This window comes from Anas acuta, chromosome 1, assembly GCF_963932015.1.
Source record: "Anas acuta chromosome 1, bAnaAcu1.1, whole genome shotgun sequence".
NCBI lineage: Eukaryota > Metazoa > Chordata > Aves > Anseriformes > Anatidae > Anas > Anas acuta.
Genome location: NC_088979.1, coordinates 153,571,052 through 153,595,357, shown reverse-complemented (window position 1 = coordinate 153,595,357; position 24,306 = coordinate 153,571,052). Strand labels below are relative to the sequence as shown.

At 50.4% G+C, this 24,306-nt stretch overlaps 1 long non-coding RNA gene across 1 annotated transcript; it reads right to left on the bottom strand.

The window, feature by feature from the left end:
- Positions 1 to 18,587: 18,587 nt before the first annotated feature.
- LOC137850265 (uncharacterized) lies at positions 18,588 to 23,777 on the bottom strand. Its single transcript, XR_011092414.1, has 3 exons — positions 23,639 to 23,777; positions 21,522 to 21,565; positions 18,588 to 19,062 (listed from the first exon to the last, which is right to left on the bottom strand). It is a non-coding gene; the product is annotated as an uncharacterized lncRNA (long non-coding RNA).
- Between the last annotated feature and the right edge of the window lie 529 nt (positions 23,778 to 24,306).

The window sequence follows — 24,306 nt, the reverse complement described above, 5'->3', positions numbered from 1 at the left end:
GATCTGTATATTTTGAAGTTAACTCTCATCATTCAATAATAAAATCAAAATATTTTAAGCAACATTAATCTTCAAATTAAAATTAAATCAGCAGAGAAAACCTATGAAAAGAGAATTGTCTCTCTCCTTCATAAATTTTGTGAATCAGTATTAATTCCATTCCTGATACAAAATGTATGATATAACTGGGATGTCTCCCTCTCCGGACATATTCAAAAGCACTCAGGAAATGTTCCTGGGCAATCTGCTCTAGGTGTCCCCACCTGAGAAGAGAGTTGGACCAGATGACCTTCAGAGGTCCTTTCCTCCCTCAATCATTCTGTGATTCTGTTGCTTCTGTTGGTTTTGATTCTTCAGCATGTGGCACACACTGAAAGCAATTTCGAGGCAAAAGAAAGTGAGATGACAGGATAAAAATCCTGAAAAAAAAAAATATCTATAAATTGATGTTTTGTCTATGCTACAATAACAGAAGCACAGAACTGTAGCGGTTGGAAGGGACCTCAAGAGATCATCAGATCCATCCCCCCTGCCTCAGCAAGTTCCTTAGAGCAGGAGTATGACTTAGATTCTCTACTGTCCTTCCTCTCCCTCCCTCCTCCTTTACTTCCCAAACCTCCCGAGTCACCCTCCTTTCTTCCCTCTCTCCCCTCTCTCCCCTCTCCCTGCCCTCCTGCATTCAGGCCTTGCTACATTCCTTCCTATTCCCACGACCTTCACTCCCACCTTGTCCTTACTTCCGCCATTTCCTCCTGAAAAAAGTGACGTCACAGTGGGCGGCTCCCTCTCATTGGCTGAATCTCTGTATGACATCCCCAGGCCAAGACAGTATGAAAGGGGCCGCAACATACCAAACAGGCAGATCAGCAGCTTACATTGACCAGCAGCTGTGGAGAAAGGGAGCTCTCAACCACTGACCACCTCTCTAACCTCCCATTTCCTCTCCCGCAGCAACTTCAAGGTCCCACTGCCTGTGCACAGAGAGCGCTCCACGCTACCCAGCCATTCCGCAACCAGCGGCAACAGGACAATGCCCAAAGCCCTGGGCAAAGGGAGCCTCGCACAAGCAAGATCCACAACCTGTCAACGTCTTCTCAGGGAGCTGCAAATCCACATGGTGAGGACACAGACACAAGGCCGACTCGCTGCCACTTCTCAGCGCCTCCCTGTCTGGTGCAAGCTTCCCACAAGCATCAACACAGGGCGCCCCGCAACTCCTGCCACTTCTCTAACATGTCCTCCTCTTGACAGGCACAAAAAGGGACTCCGCGGGCGTGGAAAACGGGGGCGGCCAACCACCCAGCATCTTGCACTCGGGTCTCTCATGGTAAGCACAGGCCCCTTCCACTTGCCTATCCCTGTGTCGCACCCAGACAAGGCACCAACAAGACTCCTGTCAAACCTGTCGTTCTCTCCTAGGCCACCGCAACGGCGCAACTGCTACCTGCAAAGGGATCTCGGAAAAACACCGCAGATTGAAGCCCCTCCCCGTGTGGAAGTTGGCTGGAAGGTTCCAAAGGCTTCCCACCACACATTCTCTCTCTAACCTCTCCTTTATTCCCTGGCAGCTGGAAGGTCCCCACGGCTCAGGACACGGCGCTCCATGCCACCCAAGCACTCGGTAATTATGCATGTTCCCATCTCAAGCAGCACCATGCCCAAAGCGTTGCACAGAGAGAGATTCCCAAAAGGCAGCTCGAGAAGCTCTCCAGGGCCTCCCAGGGACCTGCAAACCCATCTGGTCGGGTCACAAACACGAGGCAGAATGCTGCCGCCTCTGAAGGGCGCCTGTCAGATTCAAGGGACCCCTAGGCATGGACACAGGGAGCTGCGCAACTCCAACCTGTTCTCCAGCAAAGTCTCTTCTTCGCAGGCACAAGAAAGGATTGCAGAGTCATGGAGACCAGAGGCTCCACTACAACCAGGCTATCTCCAACCTCCCGTGCTCTTCCTGTCAGCTCCACCTTCCACACCGTCATGGGCAACGGGTCAGCTCTGCACCACGCGGCACCTCTCACGGTCTGCACAAGGACCTACAACTTCCCCAGAGCTGCGGACACCCAGAGCTCGGCACCACACACCTGCGCTCGAAGCTCTCATGCCCTCCAACACCATTGTGACGTGCCAAGAGACATGGAGAAAGGGAGCTCAGAAACACACCACATCTTTCTAACCTCTCGTGCCACTCAAGGTACACACAACTTCCCCGTAACCTTGCACAAAGGCAGCCCCGCACCTCTCGCCTCCTCTCTAACCCATCTTGCCCTACCTTGCAGATGGAAGTCCCAAAGGCGCCGAGCACAGGAGCTGCACCACATGCCCCATCCCTGCTCGCTCTCCTGCCTTGCCACGGCAGCTACAGGGCTGGAACAAGGCCACAGAAAAAGGTGAGTCCACCCCACCCACCTTCAAGGGTATCTCTTAGGGGCTCCCTTGCAGCTGACACCACCAGCTGTGGACAAAGGGAGATCTCAACCACTGACCACCTCTCTAACCTCCCATTTCCTCTCCCGCAGTAACTTCAAGGTCCCACTGCCTGTGCACAGAGAGCGCTCCACGCTACCTAGCCGTTCCGCAACCAGCGGCAACAGGACAATGCCCAAAGCCCTGGGCAAAGGGAGCCTCGCACAAGCAAGATCCACAACCTGTCAACGTCTTCTCAGGGAGCTGCAAATCCACATGGTGAGGACACAGACACAAGGTCGACTCGCTGCCACTTCTCAGCGCCTCCATGTCTGGTGCAAGCTTCCCACAAGCATCAACACAGGGCGCCCCGCAACTCCTGCCACTTCTCTAACACGTCCTCCTCTTGACAGGCACAAAAAGGGACTCCGCGGGCGTGGAAAAGAGGGGCGGCCAACCACCCAGCATCCTGTACTCGGGTCTCTCATGGTAAGCACAGGTCCCTTCCACTTGCCTATCCCTGTGTCACACCCAGACAAGGCACCAACAAGACTCCTGTCAAAACTGTCGTTCTCTCCCAGGCCACCACAACGGCGCAACTGCTACCGGCAAAGGGATCTCGGAAAAACACCGCAGATTGAAGCCCCTCCCCGTGTGGAAGTTGGCTGGAAGGTTCCAAAGGCTTCCCACCACACATTCTCTCTCTAACCTCTCCTTTATTCCCTGGCAGCTGGAAGGTCCCCACGGCTCAGGACACGGCGCTCCATGCCACCCAAGCACTCAGTAATTATGCATGTTCCCATCTCAAGCAGCACCATGCCCAAAGCGTTGCACAGAGAGAGATTCCCAAAAGGCAGCTCGAGAAGCTCTCCAGGGCCTCCCAGGGACCTGCAAACCCATCTGGTCGGGTCACAAACACGAGGCAGAATGCTGCCGCCTCTGAAGGGCGCCTGTCAGATTCAAGGGACCCCTAGGCATGGACACAAGGAGCTGCGCAACTCCAACCTGTTCTCCAGCAAAGTCTCTTCTTCGCAGGCACAAGAAAGGATTGCAGACTCATGGAGACCAGCAGCTCCACTACAACCAGGCTATCTCCAACCTCCCGTGCTCTTCCTGTCAGCTCCACCTTCCACACCGTCATGGGCAACGGGTCAGCTCTGCACCATGCGGCACCTCTCACGGTCTGCACAGGGACCTACAACTTCCCCAGAGCTGCGGACACCCAGAGCTCGGCACCACACACCTGCGCTCGAAGCTCTCATGCCCTCCAACACCATTGCGACATGCCAAGAGACATGGAGAAAGGGAGCTCAGAAACACACCACATCTTTCTAACCTCTCGTGCCACTCAAGGTACACACAACTTCCCCGTAACCTTGCACAAAGGCAGCCCCGCACCTCTCGCCTCCTCTCTAACCCATCTTGCCCTACCTTGCAGATGGAAGTCCCAAAGGCGCCGCGCACAGGAGCTGCACCACATGCCCCATCCCTGCTCGCTCTCCTGCCTTGCCACGGTAGCTACAGGGCTGGAACAAGGCCACAGAAAAATGTGAGTCCACCCCACCCACCTTCAAGGGTATCTCTTAGGAGCTCCCTTGCAGCTGACACCACCAGCTGTGTAGAAAGGGAGCTCTCAATCACTGACCACCTCCCTACCCTCCCATTTCCTCTCCCGGAGCAACTTCAAGGTCCCACTGCCTGTGCACAGAGAGCGCTCCACGCTACCCAGCCATTCCGTAACCAGCGGCAACAGGACAATGCCCTGGGCAAAGGGAGCCTCGCACAAGCAAGATCCACAACCTGTCAACGTCTTCTCAGGGAGCTGCAAATCCACATGGTGAGGACACAGACACAAGGCCGACTCGCTGCCACTTCTCAGCGCCTCCATGTCTGGTGCAAGCTTCCCAAAAGCATCAACACAGGGCGCCCCGCAACTCCTGCCACTTCTCTAACACGTCCTCCTCTTGACAGGCACAAAAAGGGACTCCGCGGGCGTGGAAAACGGGGGCGGCCAACCACCCAGCATCTTGTACTCGGGTCTCTCATGGTAAGCACAGGTCCCTTCCACTTGCCTATCCCTGTGTCGCACCCAGACAAGGCACCAACAAGACTCCTGTCAAACCTGTCGTTCTCTCCTAGGCCACCGCAACGGCGCAACTGCTACCTGCAAAGGGATCTCGGAAAAACACCGCAGATTGAAGCCCCTCCCCGTGTGGAAGTTGGCTGGAAGGTTCCAAAGGCTTCCCACCACACATTCTCTCTCTAACCTCTCCTTTATTCCCTGGCAGCTGGAAGGTCCCCACGGCTCAGGACACGGCGCTCCATGCCACCCAAGCACTCGGTAATTATGCATGTTCCCATCTCAAGCAGCACCATGCCCAAAGCGTTGCACAGAGAGAGATTCCCAAAAGGCAGCTCGAGAAGCTCTCCAGGGCCTCCCAGGGACCTGCAAACCCATCTGGTCGGGTCACAAACACGAGGCAGAATGCTGCCGCCTCTGAAGGGCGCCTGTCAGATTCAAGGGACCCCTAGGCATGGACACAGGGAGCTGCGCAACTCCAACCTGTTCTCCAGCAAAGTCTCTTCTTCGCAGGCACAAGAAAGGATTGCAGAGTCATGGAGACCAGAGGCTCCACTACAACCAGGCTATCTCCAACCTCCCGTGCTCTTCCTGTCAGCTCCACCTTCCACACCGTCATGGGCAACGGGTCAGCTCTGCACCACGCGGCACCTCTCACGGTCTGCACAAGGACCTACAACTTCCCCAGAGCTGCGGACACCCAGAGCTCGGCACCACACACCTGCGCTCGAAGCTCTCATGCCCTCCAACACCATTGTGACGTGCCAAGAGACATGGAGAAAGGGAGCTCAGAAACACACCACATCTTTCTAACCTCTCGTGCCACTCAAGGTACACACAACTTCCCCGTAACCTTGCACAAAGGCAGCCCCGCACCTCTCGCCTCCTCTCTAACCCATCTTGCCCTACCTTGCAGATGGAAGTCCCAAAGGCGCCGAGCACAGGAGCTGCACCACATGCCCCATCCCTGCTCGCTCTCCTGCCTTGCCACGGCAGCTACAGGGCTGGAACAAGGCCACAGAAAAAGGTGAGTCCACCCCACCCACCTTCAAGGGTATCTCTTAGGGGCTCCCTTGCAGCTGACACCACCAGCTGTGGACAAAGGGAGATCTCAACCACTGACCACCTCTCTAACCTCCCATTTCCTCTCCCGCAGTAACTTCAAGGTCCCACTGCCTGTGCACAGAGAGCGCTCCACGCTACCTAGCCGTTCCGCAACCAGCGGCAACAGGACAATGCCCAAAGCCCTGGGCAAAGGGAGCCTCGCACAAGCAAGATCCACAACCTGTCAACGTCTTCTCAGGGAGCTGCAAATCCACATGGTGAGGACACAGACACAAGGTCGACTCGCTGCCACTTCTCAGCGCCTCCCTGTCTGGTGCAAGCTTCCCACAAGCATCAACACAGGGCGCCCCGCAACTCCTGCCACTTCTCTAACACGTCCTCCTCTTGACAGGCACAAAAAGGGACTCCGCGGGCGTGGAAAAGAGGGGCGGCCAACCACCCAGCATCCTGTACTCGGGTCTCTCATGGTAAGCACAGGTCCCTTCCACTTGCCTATCCCTGTGTCACACCCAGACAAGGCACCAACAAGACTCCTGTCAAAACTGTCGTTCTCTCCCAGGCCACCACAACGGCGCAACTGCTACCGGCAAAGGGATCTCGGAAAAACACCGCAGATTGAAGCCCCTCCCCGTGTGGAAGTTGGCTGGAAGGTTCCAAAGGCTTCCCACCACACATTCTCTCTCTAACCTCTCCTTTATTCCCTGGCAGCTGGAAGGTCCCCACGGCTCAGGACACGGCGCTCCATGCCACCCAAGCACTCAGTAATTATGCATGTTCCCATCTCAAGCAGCACCATGCCCAAAGCGTTGCACAGAGAGAGATTCCCAAAAGGCAGCTCGAGAAGCTCTCCAGGGCCTCCCAGGGACCTGCAAACCCATCTGGTCGGGTCACAAACACGAGGCAGAATGCTGCCGCCTCTGAAGGGCGCCTGTCAGATTCAAGGGACCCCTAGGCATGGACACAAGGAGCTGCGCAACTCCAACCTGTTCTCCAGCAAAGTCTCTTCTTCGCAGGCACAAGAAAGGATTGCAGACTCATGGAGACCAGCAGCTCCACTACAACCAGGCTATCTCCAACCTCCCGTGCTCTTCCTGTCAGCTCCACCTTCCACACCGTCATGGGCAACGGGTCAGCTCTGCACCATGCGGCACCTCTCACGGTCTGCACAGGGACCTACAACTTCCCCAGAGCTGCGGACACCCAGAGCTCGGCACCACACACCTGCGCTCGAAGCTCTCATGCCCTCCAACACCATTGCGACATGCCAAGAGACATGGAGAAAGGGAGCTCAGAAACACACCACATCTTTCTAACCTCTCGTGCCACTCAAGGTACACACAACTTCCCCGTAACCTTGCACAAAGGCAGCCCCGCACCTCTCGCCTCCTCTCTAACCCATCTTGCCCTACCTTGCAGATGGAAGTCCCAAAGGCGCCGCGCACAGGAGCTGCACCACATGCCCCATCCCTGCTCGCTCTCCTGCCTTGCCACGGTAGCTACAGGGCTGGAACAAGGCCACAGAAAAATGTGAGTCCACCCCACCCACCTTCAAGGGTATCTCTTAGGAGCTCCCTTGCAGCTGACACCACCAGCTGTGTAGAAAGGGAGCTCTCAATCACTGACCACCTCCCTACCCTCCCATTTCCTCTCCCGGAGCAACTTCAAGGTCCCACTGCCTGTGCACAGAGAGCGCTCCACGCTACCCAGCCATTCCGTAACCAGCGGCAACAGGACAATGCCCTGGGCAAAGGGAGCCTCGCACAAGCAAGATCCACAACCTGTCAACGTCTTCTCAGGGAGCTGCAAATCCACATGGTGAGGACACAGACACAAGGCCGACTCGCTGCCACTTCTCAGCGCCTCCCTGTCTGGTGCAAGCTTCCCACAAGCATCAACACAGGGCGCCCCGCAACTCCTGCCACTTCTCTAACACGTCCTCCTCTTGACAGGCACAAAAAGGGACTCCGCGGGCGTGGAAAACGGGGGCGGCCAACCACCCAGCATCTTGTACTCGGGTCTCTCATGGTAAGCACAGGCCCCTTCCACTTGCCTATCCCTGTGTCACACCCAGACAAGGCACCAACAAGACTCCTGTCAAACCTGTCGTTCTCTCCTAGGCCACCACAACGGCGCAACTGCTACCGGCAAAGGGATCTCAGAAAAACACCGCAGATTGATGCCCCTCCCCGTGTGGAAGTTGGCTGGAAGGTTCCAAAGGCTTCCCACCACACATTCTCTCTCTAACCTCTCCTTTATTCCCTGGCAGCTGGAAGGTCCCCACGGCTCAGGACACGGCGCTCCATGCCACCCAAGCACTCGGTAATTATGCATGTTCCCATCTCAAGCAGCACCATGCCCAAAGCGTTGCACAGAGAGAGATTCCCAAAAGGCAGCTCGAGAAGCTCTCCAGGGCCTCCCAGGGACCTGCAAACCCATCTGGTCAGGTCACAAACACGAGGCAGAATGCTGCCGCCTCTGAAGGGCGCCTGTCAGATTCAAGGCACCCCTAGGCATGGACACAGGGAGCTGCTCAACTCCAACCTGTTCTCCAGCAAAGTCTCTTCTTCGCAGGCACAAGAAAGGATTGCAGAGTCATGGAGACCAGCAGCTCCACTACAACCAGGCTATCTCCAACCTCCCGTGCTCTTCCTGTCAGCTCCACCTTCCACACCGTCATGGGCAACGGGTCAGCTCTGCACCACGCGGCACCTCTCACGGTCTGCACAAGAACCTACAACTTCCCCAGAGCTGCGGACACCCAGAGCTCGGCACTACACACCTGCGCTCGAAGCTCTCATGCCCTCCAACACCATGGCGACGTGCCAAGAGACATGGAGAAAGGGAGCTCAGAAACACACCACATCTTTCTAACCTCTCGTGCCACTCAAGGTACACACAACTTCCCCGTAACCTTGCACAAAGGCAGCCCCGCACCTCTCGCCTCCTCTCTAACCCATCTTGCCCTACCTTGCAGATGGAAGTCCCAAAAGCGCCGAGCACAGGAGCTGCACCACATGCCCCATCCCTGCTCGCTCTCCTGCCTTGCCACGGCAGCTACAGGGCTGGAACAAGGCCACAGAAAAAGGTGAGTCCACCCCATCCACCTTCAAGGGTATCTCTTAGGAGCTCCCTTGCAGCTGACACCACCAGCTGTGTAGAAAGGGAGCTCTCAACCACTGACCACCTCTCTACCCTCCCTTTTCCTCTCCCGGAGCAACTTCAAGGTCCCACTGCCTGTGCACAGAGAGCGCTCCACGCTACCCAGCCATTCCGCAACCAGCGGCAACAGGACAATGCCCAAAGCCCTGGGCAAAGGGAGCATCGCACAAGCAAGATCCACAACCTGTCAACGTCTTCTCAGGGAGCTGCAAATCCACATGGTGAGGACACAGACACAAGGCCGACTCGCTGCCACTTCTCAGCGCCTCCCTGTCTGGTGCAAGCTTCCCACAAGCATCAACACAGGGTGCTCCGCAACTCCTGCCACTTCTCTAACATGTCCTCCTCTTGACAGGCACAAAAAGGGACTCCGCGGGCGTGGAAAACGGGGGCGGCCAACCACCCAGCATCTTGCACTCGGGTCTTTCATGGTAAGCACAGGCCCCTTCCACTTGCCTATCCCTGTGTCACACCCAGACAAGGCACCAACAAGACTCCTGTCAAACCTGTCGTTCTCTCCTAGGCCACCACAACGGCGCAACTGCTACCGGCAAAGGGATCTCGGAAAAACACCGCAGATTGAAGCCCCTCCCCATGTGGAAGTTGGCTGGAAGGTTCCAAAGGCTTCCCACCACACATTCTCTCTCTAACCTCTCCTTTATTCCCTGGCAGCTGGAAGGTCCCCACGGCTCAGGACACGGCGCTCCATGCCACCCAAGCACTCGGTAATTATGCATGTTCCCATCTCAAGCAGCACCATGCCCAAAGCGTTGCACAGAGAGAGATTCCCAAAAGGCAGCTCGAGATGCTCTCCAGGGCCTCCCAGGGACCTGCAAACCCATCTGGTCAGGTCACAAACACGAGGCAGAATGCTGCCGCCTCTGAAGGGCGCCTGTCAGATTCAAGGGACCCCTAGGCATGGACACAGGGAGCTGCGCAACTCCAACCTGTTCTCAAGCAAAGTCTCTTCTTCGCAGGCACAAGAAAGGATTGCAGAGTCATGGAGACCAGGAGCTCCACAACAACCAGGCTATCTCCAACCTCCCGTGCTCTTCCTGTCAGCTCCACCTTCCACACCGTCATGGGCAACGGGTCAGCTCTGCACCACGCGGCACCTCTCACGGTCTGCACAAGGACCTACAACTTCCCCAGAGCTGCGGACACCCAGAGCTCGGCACTACACACCTGCACTCGAAGCTCTCATGCCCTCCAACACCATGGCGACGTGCCAAGAGACATGGAGAAAGGGAGCTCAGAAACACACCACATCTTTCTAACCTCTCGTGCCACTCAAGGTACACACAACTTCCCCGTAACCTTGCACAAAGGCAGCCCCGCACCTCTCGCCTCCTCTCTAACCCATCTTGCCCTACCTTGCAGATGGAAGTCCCAAAGGCGCCGAGCACAGGAGCTGCACCACAAGCCCCATCCCTGCTCGCTCCCCTGCCTTGCCACGGCAGCTACAGGGCTGGAACAAGGCCACAGAAAAAGGTAAGTCCACCCCACCCACCTTCAAGGGTATCTCTTAGGGGCTCCCTTGCAGCTGACACCACCAGCTGTGGACAAAGGGAGATCTCAACCACTGACCACCTCTCTACCCTCCCATTTCCTCTCCCGCAGCAACTTCAAGGTCCCACTGCCTGTGCACAGAGAGCGCTCCACACCACGCAACCATTCCGCAACCAGTGGCAACAGGACAATGCCCAAAGCCCTGGGCAAAGAGAGCCTCGCACAAGCAAGATCCACAACCTGTCAACGTCTTCTCAGGGAGCTGCAAATCCACATGGTGAGGACACAGACACAAGGCCGACTCGCTGCCACTTCTCAGCGCCTCCCTGTCTGGTGCAAGCTTCCCAAAAGCATCAACACAGGGCGCTCCGCAACTCCTGCCACTTCTCTAACACGTCCTCCTCTTGACAGGCACAAAAAGGGACTCCGCGGGCGTGGAAAACGGGGGCGGCCAACCACCCAGCATCTTGCACTCGGGTCTTTCATGGTAAGCACAGGCCCCTTCCACTTGCCTATCCCTGTGTCACACCCAGACAAGGCACCAACAAGACTCCTGTCAAACCTGTCGTTCTCTCCTAGGCCACCACAACGGCGCAACTGCTACCGGCAAAGGGATCTCGGAAAAACACCGCAGATTGATGCCCCTCCCCGTGTGGAAGTTGGCTGGAAGGTTCCAAAGGCTTCCCACCACACATTCTCTCTCTAACCTCTCCTTTATTCCCTGGCAGCTGGAAGGTCCCCACGGCTCAGGACACGGCGCTCCATGCCACCCAAGCACTCGGTAATTATGCATGTTCCCACCTCAAGCAGCACCATGCCCAAAGCGTTGCACAGAGAGAGATTCCCGAAAGGCAGCTCGAGAAGCTCTCCAGGGCCTCCCAGGGACCTGCAAACCCATCTGGTCAGGTCACAAACACGAGGCAGAATGCTGCCGCCTCTGAAGGGCGCCTGTCAGATTCAAGGGACCCCTAGGCATGGACACAGGGAGCTGCGCAACTCCAACCTGTTCTCAAGCAAAGTCTCTTCTTCGCAGGCACAAGAAAGGATTGCAGAGTCATGGAGACCAGGAGCTCCACAACAACCAGGCTATCTCCAACCTCCCGTGCTCTTCCTGTCAGCTCCACCTTCCACACCTTCATGGGCAACGGGTCAGCTCTGCACCACGTGGCACCTCTCACGGTCTGCACAAGGACCTACAACTTCCCCAGAGCTGCGGACACCCAGAGCTCGGCACTACACACCTGCGCTCGAAGCTCTCATGCCCTCCAACACCATTGCGACGTGCCAAGAGACATGGAGAAAGGGAGCTCAGAAACAAACCACATCTTTCTAACCTCTCGTGCCACTCAAGGTACACACAACTTCCCCGTAACCTTGCACAAAGGCAGCCCCGCACCTCTCGCCTCCTCTCTAACCCATCTTGCCCTACCTTGCAGATGGAAGTCCCAAAGGCGCCGAGCACAGGAGCTGCACCACAAGCCCCATCCCTGCTCGCTCTCCTGCCTTGCCACGGTAGCTACAGGGCTGGAACAAGGCCACAGAAAAAGGTGAGTCCACCCCATCCACCTTCAAGGGTATCTCTTAGGAGCTCCCTTGCAGCTGACACCACCAGCTGTGTAGAAAGGGAGCTCTCAACCACTGACCACCTCTCTACCCTCCCTTTTCCTCTCCCGGAGCAACTTCAAGGTCCCACTGCCTGTGCACAGAGAGCGCTCCACGCTACCCAGCCATTCCGCAACCAGCGGCAACAGGACAATGCCCAAAGCCCTGGGCAAAGGGAGCCTCGCACAAGCAAGATCCACAACCTGTCAACGTCTTCTCAGGGAGCTGCAAATCCACATGGTGAGGACACAGACACAAGGCCGACTCGCTGCCACTTCTCAGCGCCTCCCTGTCTGGTGCAAGCTTCCCACAAGCATCAACACAGGGTGTTCCACAACTCCTGCCACTTCTCTAACACGTCCTCCTCTTGACAGGCACAAAAAGGGACTCCGCGGGCGTGGAAAACGGGGGCGGCCAACCACCCAGCATCTTGCACTCGGGTCTTTCATGGTAAGCACAGGCCCCTTCCACTTGCCTATCCCTGTGTCACACCCAGACAAGGCACCAACAAGCCTCCTATCAAACCTGTCGTTCTCTCCTAGGCCACCACAACGGCGCAACTGCTACCGGCAAAGGGATCTCGGAAAAACACCGCAGATTGAAGCCCCTCCCCGTGTGGAAGTTGGCTGGAAGGTTCCAAAGGCTTCCCACCACACATTCTCTCTCTAACCTCTCCTTTATTCCCTGGCAGCTGGAAGGTCCCCACGGCTCAGGACACGGCGCTCCATGCCACCCAAGCACTCGGTAATTATGCATGTTTCCACCTCAAGCAGCACCATGCCCAAAGCGTTGCACAGAGAGAGATTCCCAAAAGGCAGCTCGAGAAGCTCTCCAGGGCCTCCCAGGGACCTGCAAACCCATCTGGTCAGGTCACAAACACGAGGCAGAATGCTGCCGCCTCTGAAGGGCGCCTGTCAGATTCAAGGCACCCCTAGGCATTGACACAGGGAGCTGCGCAACTCCAACCTGTTCTCCAGCAAAGTCTCTTCTTCGCAGGCACAAGAAAGGATTGCAGACTCATGGAGACCAGCAGCTCCACAACAACCAGGCTATCTCCAACCTCCCGTGCTCTTCCTGTCAGCTCCACCTTCCACACCGTCATGGGCAACGGGTCAGCTCTGCACCACGCGGCACCTCTCACGGTCTGCACAAGGACCTACAACTTCCCCAGAGCTGCGGACACCCAGAGCTCGGCACTACACACCTGCGCTCGAAGCTCTCATGCCCTCCAACACCATTGCGACGTGCCAAGAGACATGGAGAAAGGGAGCTCAGAAACACACCACATCTTTCTAACCTCTCGTGCCACTCAAGGTACACACAACTTCCCCGTAACCTTGCACAAAGGCAGCCCCGCACCTCTCGCCTCCTCTCTAACCCATCTTGCCCTACCTTGCAGATGGAAGTCCCAAAGGCGCCGAGCACAGGAGCTGCACCACAAGCCCCATCCCTGCTCGCTCTCCTGCCTTGCCACGGTAGCTACAGGGCTGGAACAAGGCCACAGAAAAAGGTGAGTCCACCCCATCCACCTTCAAGGGTATCTCTTAGGAGCTCCCTTGCAGCTGACACCACCAGCTGTGTAGAAAGGGAGCTCTCAACCACTGACCACCTCTCTACCCTCCCTTTTCCTCTCCCGGAGCAACTTCAAGGTCCCACTGCCTGTGCACAGAGAGCGCTCCACGCTACCCAGCCATTCCGCAACCAGCGGCAACAGGACAATGCCCAAAGCCCTGGGCAAAGGGAGCCTCGCACAAGCAAGATCCACAACCTGTCAACGTCTTCTCAGGGAGCTGCAAATCCACATGGTGAGGACACAGACACAAGGCCGACTCGCTGCCACTTCTCAGCGCCTCCCTGTCTGGTGCAAGCTTCCCACAAGCATCAACACAGGGCGCCCCGCAACTCCTGCCACTTCTCTAACACGTCCTCCTCTTGACAGGCACAAAAAGGGACTCCGCGGGCGTGGAAAAGAGGGGCGGCCAACCACCCAGCATCTTGCACTCGGGTCTTTCATGGTAAGCACAGGCCCCTTCCACTTGCCTATCCCTGTGTCACACCCAGACAAGGCACCAACAAGACTCCTGTCAAACCTGTCGTTCTCTCCTAGGCCACCACAACGGCGCAACTGCTACCGGCAAAGGGATCTCGGAAAAACACCGCAGATTGATGCCCCTCCTCGTGTGGAAGTTGGCTGGAAGGTTCCAAAGGCTTCCCACCACACATTCTCTCTCTAACCTCTCCTTTATTCCCTGGCAGCTGGAAGGTCCCCACGGCTCAGGACACGGCGCTCCATGCCACCCAAGCACTCGGTAATTATGCATGTTCCCACCTCAAGCAGCACCATGCCCAAAGCGTTGCACAGAGAGAGATTCCCAAAAGGCAGCTCGAGATGCTCTCCAGGGCCTCCCAGGGACCTGCAAACCCATCTGGTCAGGTCACAAACACGAGGCAGAATGCTGCCGCCTCTGAAGGGCGCCTGTCAGATTCAAGGCACCCCTAGGCATTGACACAGGGAGCTGCGCAACTCCAACCTGTTCTCCAGCAAAGTCTCTTCTTCGCAGGCACAAGAAAGGATTGCAGAGTCATGGAGACCAGCAGCTCCACAACAACCAGGCTATCTCCAACCTCCCGTGCTCTTCCTGTCAGCTCCACCTTCCACACCGTCATGGGCAACGGGTCAGCTCTGCACCACGCGGCACCTCTCACGGTCTGCACAAGGACCTACAACTTCCCCAGAGCTGCGGACACCCAGAGCTCGGCACTACACACCTGCGCTCGAAGCTCTCATGCCCTCCAACACCATGGCGACGTGCCAAGAGACATGGAGAAAGGGAGCTCAGAAACACACCACATCTTTCTAACCTCTCGTGCCACTCAAGGTACACACAACTTCCCCGTAACCTTGCACAAAGGCAGCCCCACACCTCTCGCCTCCTCTCTAACCCATCTTGCCCTACCTTGCAGATGGAAGTCCCAAAGGCGCCGAGCACAGGAGCTGCACCACAAGCCCCATCCCTGCTCGCTCTCCTGCCTTGCCACGGCAGCTACAGGGCTGGAACAAGGCAACAGAAAAAGGTAAGTCCACCCCACCCACCTTCAAGGGTATCTCTTAGGAGCTCCCTTGCAGCTGACACCACCAGCTGTGGACAAAGGGAGATCTCAACCACCGACCACCTCTCTAACCTCCCATTTCCTCTCCCGCAGTAACTTCAAGGTCCCACTGCCTGTGCACAGAGAGCGCTCCACACCACGCAACCATTCCGCAACCAGTGGCAACAGGACAATGCCCAAAGCCCTGGGCAAAGGGAGCCTCGCACAAGCAAGATCCACAACCTGTCAACGTCTTCTCAGGGAGCTGCAAATCCACATGGTGAGGACACAGACACAAGGCCGACTCGCTGCCACTTCTCAGCGCCTCCCTGTCTGGTGCAAGCTTCCCACAAGCATCAACACAGGGCGCTCCGCAACTCCTGCCACTTCTCTAACACGTCCTCCTCTTGACAGGCACAAAAAGGGACTCCGCGGGCGTGGAAAAGAGGGGCGGCCAACCACCCAGCATCTTGCACTCGGGTCTTTCATGGTAAGCACAGGCCCCTTCCACTTGCCTATCCTTGTGTCACACCCAGACAAGGCACCAACAAGACTCCTGTCAAACCTGTCGTTCTCTCCTAGGCCACCACAACGGCGCAACTGCTACCGGCAAAGGGATCTCGGAAAAACACCGCAGATTGAAGCCCCTCCCCGTGTGGAAGTTGGCTGGAAGGTTCCAAAGGCTTCCCACCACACATTCTCTCTCTAACCTCTCCTTTATTCCCTGGCAGCTGGAAGGTCCCCACGGCTCAGGACACGGCGCTCCATGCCACCCAAGCACTCGGTAATTATGCATGTTCCCACCTCAAGCAGCACCATGCCCAAAGCGTTGCACAGAGAGAGATTCCCAAAAGGCAGCTCGAGATGCTCTCCAGGGCCTCCCAGGGACCTGCAAACCCATCTGGTCAGGTCACAAACACGAGGCAGAATGCTGCCGCCTCTGAAGGGCGCCTGTCAGATTCAAGGGACCCCTAGGCATGGACACAGGGAGCTGCGCAACTCCAACCTGTTCTCAAGCAAAGTCTCTTCTTCGCAGGCACAAGAAAGGATTGCAGAGTCATGGAGACCAGCAGCTCCACTACAACCAGGCTATCTCCAACCTCCCGTGCTCTTCCTGTCAGCTCCACCTTCCACACCGTCATGGGCAACGGGTCAGCTCTGCACCACGCGGCACCTCTCACGGTCTGCACAAGGACCAACAACTTCCCCAGAGCTGCGGACACCCAGAGCTCGGCACCACACACCTGCGCTCGAAGCTCTCATGCCCTCCAACACCATGGCGACGTGCCAAGAGACATGGAGAAAGGGAGCTCAGAAACACACCACATCTTTCTAACCTCTCGTGCCACTCAAGGTACACACAACTTCCCCGTAACCTTGCACAAAGGCAGCCCCGCACCTCTCGCCTCCTCTCTAACCCATCTTGCCCTACCTTGCAGATGGAAGTCCCAAAGGCGCCGAGCACAGGAGCTGCACCACAAGCCCCATCTCTGCTCGCTCTCCTGCCTTGCCACGGCAGCTACAGGGCTGGAACAAGGCCACAGAAAAAGGTGTGTCTTTCCTTTTACAACCTTTTTCCTGCCCCACTCCATCTATAGCTATAGCCTTTCTTTTTTCCTCAGCCCAACCCTAGCTTTAAATTGAAGCTTGAGCGTTATACAGGGATCCCCTCACGCATTACCCAGTTGAAAAACTTCTCACAGCAAAGTTCCCCTTTCATTCCTCATTTTATTTTTTCATACTCTTTTCAGCCCCACTACAACTGCAGTATGCAACAAGTATTCCTTCTTTCTGTCAGCTTGAACGTCAACCTTCCATAGAAGAATAAGTTTTGTCACATAGCTTTAAGGAAAATTTAATATTGTGGTTTTATTCAGAAACCAGAGAATCCTTCCTGTTAAAAGACAGCTCCCCAAATTTCTCCCAAACAGAATCATAGAACTGGATAATGTTAGCCAGGACCTCTTAAGATCATATAGTCCAACTCATCAGCTACAATGGGTTGCTCAGGGCTATGGATAGACAAATGTTGAATACCTCCATGGATGGAGACATTACAGTCTCTCTGTACAGCTTGTTCGACCACCCTCACATCAAAGGTGTTTTCAGATGGATCATTGTTATAAAATGCTCAGTCCCAACATAGGGTTATAATCAAAGTTTATGATTTATTAAAAGAATAGAGGTAAGCAAACAGCGCTGGGTGCGTCTGGAGTCTCTGCTCCACCTAGACGCACACCAGTTACATCAAGTAGCTGATTTTTATGCTCCTAGGCTAATACATATTCATTACTACCTCTAAAAAAAAACGGGTTATTATAATTAGCTTCCGGGATCCAAACCCTCCTACTGGAGCATGCGCATCAGTCTCCGGTGGTCCCCCGGGAGGTCTCTGGGGGTCTTTCATGCTGAAGGCTCCTATAGTCTTCCTCTCAGTTTTTTTTTCTTGTCCTTCCCCTTTGTACTCCTTGGCAACATGTCAAAAGCTTACACAGCATCCCCTGCAAGTTTTGTCTTCTAGCCGTCCTTCAGCTTCTTTCTTTCTTCTCCTTAATCTCCTGGCCAGATATCAGGGGCTTGCATAGTGTCCCATTCAGAAGCCATAACAGTTACTAGTCGTTAGCAGTTGTTCTGAAACCCCCAGACATCAGAGACTTCAGAGAAAGAACATACAAATACAAATAGCTCTCTATTGACACTTCACGAGTTGTTAAAACATTCCTCACAGGCCATTCACAGGGATACTGCAGTCACATCTTTAGCAGTGCTAAATCAACCACAAAGGTGGCAAAAAGGCTGTAACTGTTAGGAATAAGAGTTCAGAATAACAAAAGCAAATAGGTTCATAGTTTTGAGGAATATTTCTGAAGATTTGATAAATTGACTATAATGAGGGGGAGACTGGGACACTGGGAGGAAAGGGAAGAAACCACATCTGTGGAAGAATTAAATTGCCAGTGCAGGACCCAGAGACAGACAGAACTGCTCTCTATTGACACAAAGCAGATGAACATATATCACAATCATCCTGCGTGACAATTTGTGCCCATTGCCTCTTGTCCTGTCAGAGGCATTTTGATCCCTCTCCCTGCCCCCACTTTCCCTGCCCTGAAATTGTCTCCTTAACATTCCAGAGTAATCTGCCTATCGTTGTTCCTCTAATTCTTGTTGGGTCTTTGTGTCAAAATAGATGGTTTCAGCCTCTAACACTAGACTTTCTATAGGATGGAGAAACCATCCAGTGAAGAAATAATCTTGCAGTTATATCACCCAACTTTAAAATCAGAATAGTTGTGATGTAATATACTTTTTATGATGGGAAATGCTGTTTATTCTAATTTTTCAATTTATTAAAATATCCAGCCATTCTCCTTCACCATTTTCTTTCATTTTTTGTCACTTGTCAGAAAAATGACAAGAAGCAAGTAATGTGGTGGTTTTACCTTGATGGGCAGCTGAACTCTATGACTGCCCTCTGACTCCCCCTCATCAATGGAAAATTGGGAAAAAATACAATGGAAAGGGCTCAATGGTTGAGATAAGGACAGGGAGATCACTCACCAGTTATTGTTACAGGCCAAGCAGACTCAGCATAAGGAGCTTAATATAATTTATTGCCTATCACTAGCAGACTAGAACAGTGAGAAAGTAAAAGCAAAGTATAAGCACCTTCCCCCCCTCATCCAACGTCTTCATCTCTGCTGCTCCTTCACAGTCCCTCTCTGCCCTTGCTCCATGTGGGGTCCCTCCCACAGTATGGTGTCCTTCACAAACTGATCCTATTTGGGCTTCCCACAGGCTCTTTAAGAACTGCTCCAACATAAATCCATACCGTAGGGTCCATCTGTCAGGACCAAACTGCTCCAACAAGGGCAGTAGTTCCTCCCAGATCCCCTGCTCCTGCATGGGCTCCTCTCCCTGGGCTGCAGGAGAACTTCTGCTCCGTGCCTGGAGCACCTTCTACCCTCCTTCTGCGCTGACCTTGATGTCTGCAGGGCTGCTTCTCACTCCTCTCTCCCAGCTGCTGTTGCGCATCAGTTTACCTTCTTAAATGTGCTCTCCCAAAGGCCCAACCAATGTTCCTCACTGGCAGTGGGTCCCTTTAGGAGCTGGCTGGAACTGGCTCTGATCTGACATGGGGCAGCTGCGGAGCTCTGCTCACAGAAAAAGAAAAGAAATTAGAAAGAGAAATCAAAGGACACTTATTAGCTAATAGTTTTCCTGAAGTAAAACACAGAAGAATCAGGTCACAAAAAGAGCAGAGCTCATAAATTTCCGGCCTTTTCAACTGTTGTCTGTTTCACTAAATACTGAATTTAATTTGAAAATGTACTTTTCAAATATCAGACAATGTACTGAATTTTGTGTAAATCCATAGTTTCCAAAACACCTCACACCTTCTACATATGCTTCTGGAATGCCACATGTGTTCCTGGAAAGCATGCAATGAAGTGTAAGCTAGCAGTAAACTTTCATTTACAATAAGCTATCAAATTTTCCTGGAACTCCCTTCTGGTGTTACAAACCTGAAGAAATACCCTTATTTAGTCAGTTTCATGAATTACAGATAGCACTTTCATATCATATTTGTCTTTACATATTGCAAGCTAATTTCAACACTTAAGATATCTCAGATAATTCAGATTCTGTAATTATCGACATTATTTTTTCTCTTCAAACCATAATACAGTTTACTCAAAATTATTACAAATGTTTCAACTACAGTCGTGCATAAAACCAAACATAGGAATAACTATCAGAATTTAAATTCTCCTGTAGTCCAAAATTTAAGATAAACCTCCAACAGACAAGGAAAACTTGATCTTGAGAAATTTATTGAAAATAGTCCCACAGATCCCTTATTTTTTTTCTTTCTTTTCATCTTGTGTTTGTATAGAGAAATAGATTCCTTCATCTTTTATGATAGACTTCTCTCGTGAGGTTCAATTGCTCTTTTTTTTTTTCTTTTTTCTTTTTTTTTTTCTCTCACTAGACTCATCACTTCATTTTTTTTTTCTTTCTAATGAGTGGTATGTCTCACCAGTTCTTCAGAAGAATTGGAACCTTAACAAGCTTCAGCATTTCCCTTAGCTGTCTGGGGTCCACAGCTCAAAGCTTCCTCACATTTCCTTATTTCAAAATTTCTAGTAGTTACCATTCTGAATCTTCACAAGTTAGGAGCAGGAGACCCAATTCCTTATTAAATTATTATCCCTTATTAAATAGGACATGAAGAAGTATTGGCATTTCCTACCAAATTGCTGATATGTGGAAGATATGAATTTCTCACTCAGACATATTTGCTATGAAATTCTTTACTCTTAGTACGCTATTCAAAGCCATGAAAATATGAAAAAATAAATAACACAACTGAAAGCATTTAAAGTTGCATTTCATGATGCCATGGATATGGTACTCTGCTTCCAGTGTCTCACAATGAAGTTTTGCTTTAGCACTCTAACAGTTGACAAGAAATTCTCAATCCAGATATCCTGTAACCATTCTAAATTGTGATAGTGAATGGTAAGAGTTACGTTTTGTTCTGTATTAAACTGGCATTCAACTCTTCAGCAAAAGAAAGTCCCTCACATACGTTGTAATGTGTAATTCAAACTTTTCAACACATAATAAAATACTTTAATTTCCTTGACAAAAACCTTACGTGGATCCTTAATTCTCTTTATCACTTACAAGATGCCAGGAATTGTCCTTTCCAGAAGCAATTATAATTTAAAGAGTTCAGCCTTGAAAATCTATTATTTATTTAATCTTGCCAGGGCCAGCAGCTGATGTATCTTCTAAGTAATGACGGTTTTCAGCGTATAATTTGAAGCTGGTGAATTCAGCTTTTGAAGAACATCTTAATTTGTTTGGCTTAGAAGACCAATAACAGGATAATCCTTCACCTCTGTTAGTTCTAGTGTTTGGCTAAGAAGAAATTCACAAAGGCAAGAATTTGTGAGTACAGACCACTTTTCTTGGAATATCTAAATCTGAGATTCTTAACTGACTTGTTTTTCAGTATCTCAGTTTCCAGTATTTCTTGAAACTCTAGCTACTCTAAGAACTGTTATAAAGGAGAATGAAAATAAATAGTACCTGTCAAAATCCCAAACAATTTTTCAAGTCAGAAAAATATTAAATGTTTTCCATGTGAGGCATATTAACAGAATTTTGTTTTGTGTATAGAAGACACTTTGCTTCTGTCAGTTTTGAGTCAGTTTTACAAGCATTTAGATGGATAGATGGTGGTTTCATAGTTGTTCGAGAAATTACCACAATTTTTAGTTCTCAATACTAATATGAGAATTGACACCATATTTTTACCAATGTTTAGGAAAAGTTAGCATTAATAATAAAGCTTTTTATTTGAATTTTTATAATTTTAATGATTAATGCACTTGGAGTTTCATTTTGCATCCATAATGTTTTATAATTGATGTAATTTAACCTTAATTAACCAAAAATGATGTTTGTAATTTGAGAATGAAATACACTACCAATTTTAAGAAGTCTCAGAAGAAAATTCCTACAGATGTACTTACAAATCTGTGTTAAATATCCTTACTATAAAATTCAGTTTGGCTTCTAGGAGGAATAGGATAATACTTACTGCAATTCAGAGGATCAAATTCTTCCTTGATTTGGATGTATTCCCTGAAGAAAGTACAGGGTAAGAAAAGAGAAGTGTTAGAACTAGTGGATGTTATGCTTCATGTTTTAGACCTTAATTCATTCCGATATGTACTTTTTTATATATCCACAGCTTTTAAATTTGTCTTCCAGATATTTCAGCTTCTTAAGATTCAAATGCAACATGCAGTTCTCTTTCTGCACATTTTTTTTAATGAATGAAGAATAGATGCGCCTCTGGAAATGACAATTAAGCCTTTTTTTGCCAACCTATATCAGTGGTAATCTATATCTGATTAACATACCTATTTTTTCTGCTCTAATTATGCAATATTACTAGCAGTATCAATATCCTCCACTACTATAATTTCATATCATAATTCAAAAAGCAGCCCTTGTAAATATATCCATTACTTATAAGTATCTGGAATATGTGTTAGGTAGTTATATGCTCTTGTTAGCAACCAGAATTTTGTTGTTATCAAAAGTCTTTGCTTTTAATAACGACCAAAGACTACTGATGCTCCTTATTAGGCAATTTTTCACTGCTGCTTCACCATGTAGCTAGTTACCCCCAAATCCACTGAGACAGGTAAAGAAACATAACTCCAACATAGTGTGACTGCACATGATTCTGGCTCATTCCTTTTCAGATCAACGTCATGGGTAAGTGGTCTGTATCCCAACAACCCTGGGATCAGGCAGGTTATAAGTCATGCAAAGAAGATGGATCACTGCAGAGTGATCCCAGGATCAAAAGCTGTACAAACAGCTCAAAGTCACTTTTGAATGCTACAAATTCCAAAGGAATAAAAAATTTACCATGCCACATACTTCAAGACCAGAGCCCAGAACAGAAGTCTGTGCTTCAAAGCATATTACAAGCTCATTTGATTAATTCCCACATATTTATGATGTTGGAAAGGATGAGCCCAAACTTAGAAATGGAAAACAGATAAGAACATTTTATTGCTGTGTCATAAAAAAGAGGAAAAAAAAAGAGAAAAAAGAGAAAAAAAGAAAACAGATTTTATATGAATGATGGTTCCCAAAACTATCATAATTAGCATGGAGATAAACAGCTCATCTATAATTGCTATGAGCAGTCTACATCCTCCCTCCCTCCTTTCCTCCCTCCTTCCCTCTCATCCAAAGGATAAAAGGATTAGATTATTCCACAACTAACAAGAAGTGGCTCAATAGAAAGAGGCCTGTACACTTAAATAAATCAAAGTGAGGTCTGTTAATATTTTAGGGATTTTACTTTGTGAGAGCGGTGCTGTTCTAACGACTGAAGATAGCTACCAAAATAGCATACACCTGGAACACATCTTCCAGTATAATTTCACCAAAAGAAGTCCAGTTCATATGCTCTAGTTGCCTTAGAAACAGCGTGGGAATAGTAGTAGACAGGTTTCATACCTAAAACAGTCCTCATCTAGTGTATATCATAACAATAAATACCCCATTAGTTAACATGACAGGATTTAACAATGGTAGAGTGGACAAATGAGTCCATGAAAAGTTAATGATAGCTATGAGGTTTTACATTCTTAAAAGAGAGTATTTTCCTAAGATTTAAGAAGACAATGAAGACTTTTTGAGTTTGGATATTACTAGAGGCTAACAGTCTAATCCATATCTATGTATTATGAAAAAAAAAAAAAAAGACTACTTATTGAAACATGGAATTTTGTGAAGGAAGAAAAGAGAGAGAATTTTAAATCTTGTATTTCTAAATCTGATCTGCACTTGCATTTCTTTTGGGGAGATAACAACATATCCAGAAATTTAAAAAATAGAAATAACTGGCAGCAGTAAGGGGGCCTGAGTATCTTATTAGCCGAGCTCAGCAAAGTGGAATGGATAAATCACTATACAGCCCTTTCTGGTTGGTGTCACAGATCAGCAAGAAAGCAATACATGTCACCTCCTAATAACATGGAGTTTTATAGGTAACTCTGTCAGCTACATAACTGGGACTGCACAGAGAAATTGTAAGAAAAACAGACGCCATGATGCATTTGTTATGCAATACAAAATTGTTGCGTATATTTGCAAATGCTAAAGTAACTTAAAGCAAGTCTATGTAAATACCTGTGGTATGCCTGCAGCTGGAAATCTGATGAAATACTCCATGATGAGAATGACAATATACCTAGAAATTGCATTCCGAGGTGTGTAGGAGGAATAAATAAAGGTATTAAAGGATCATTTGGACACACGTAAACTGAGAGATCTGTATATTTTGAAGTTAACTCTCATCATTCAATAATAAAATCAAAATATTTTAAGCAACATTAATCTTCAAATTAAAATTAAATCAGCAGAGAAAACCTATGAAAAGAGAATTGTCTCTCTCCTTCATAAATTTTGTGAATCAGTATTAATTCCATTCCTGATACAAAATGTATGATATAACTGGGATGTCTCCCTCTCCGGACATATTCAAAAGCACTCAGGAAATGTTCCTGGGCAATCTGCTCTAGGTGTCCCCACCTGAGAAGAGAGTTGGACCAGATGACCTTCAGAGGTCCTTTCCTCCCTCAATCATTCTGTGATTCTGTTGCTTCTGTTGGTTTTGATTCTTCAGCATGTGGCACACACTGAAAGCAATTTCGAGGCAAAAGAAAGTGAGATGACAGGATAAAAATCCTGAAAAAAAAAAAAATCTATAAATTGATGTTTTGTCTATGCTACAATAACAGAAGCACAGAACTGTAGCGGTTGGAAGGGACCTCAAGAGATCATCAGATCCATCCCCC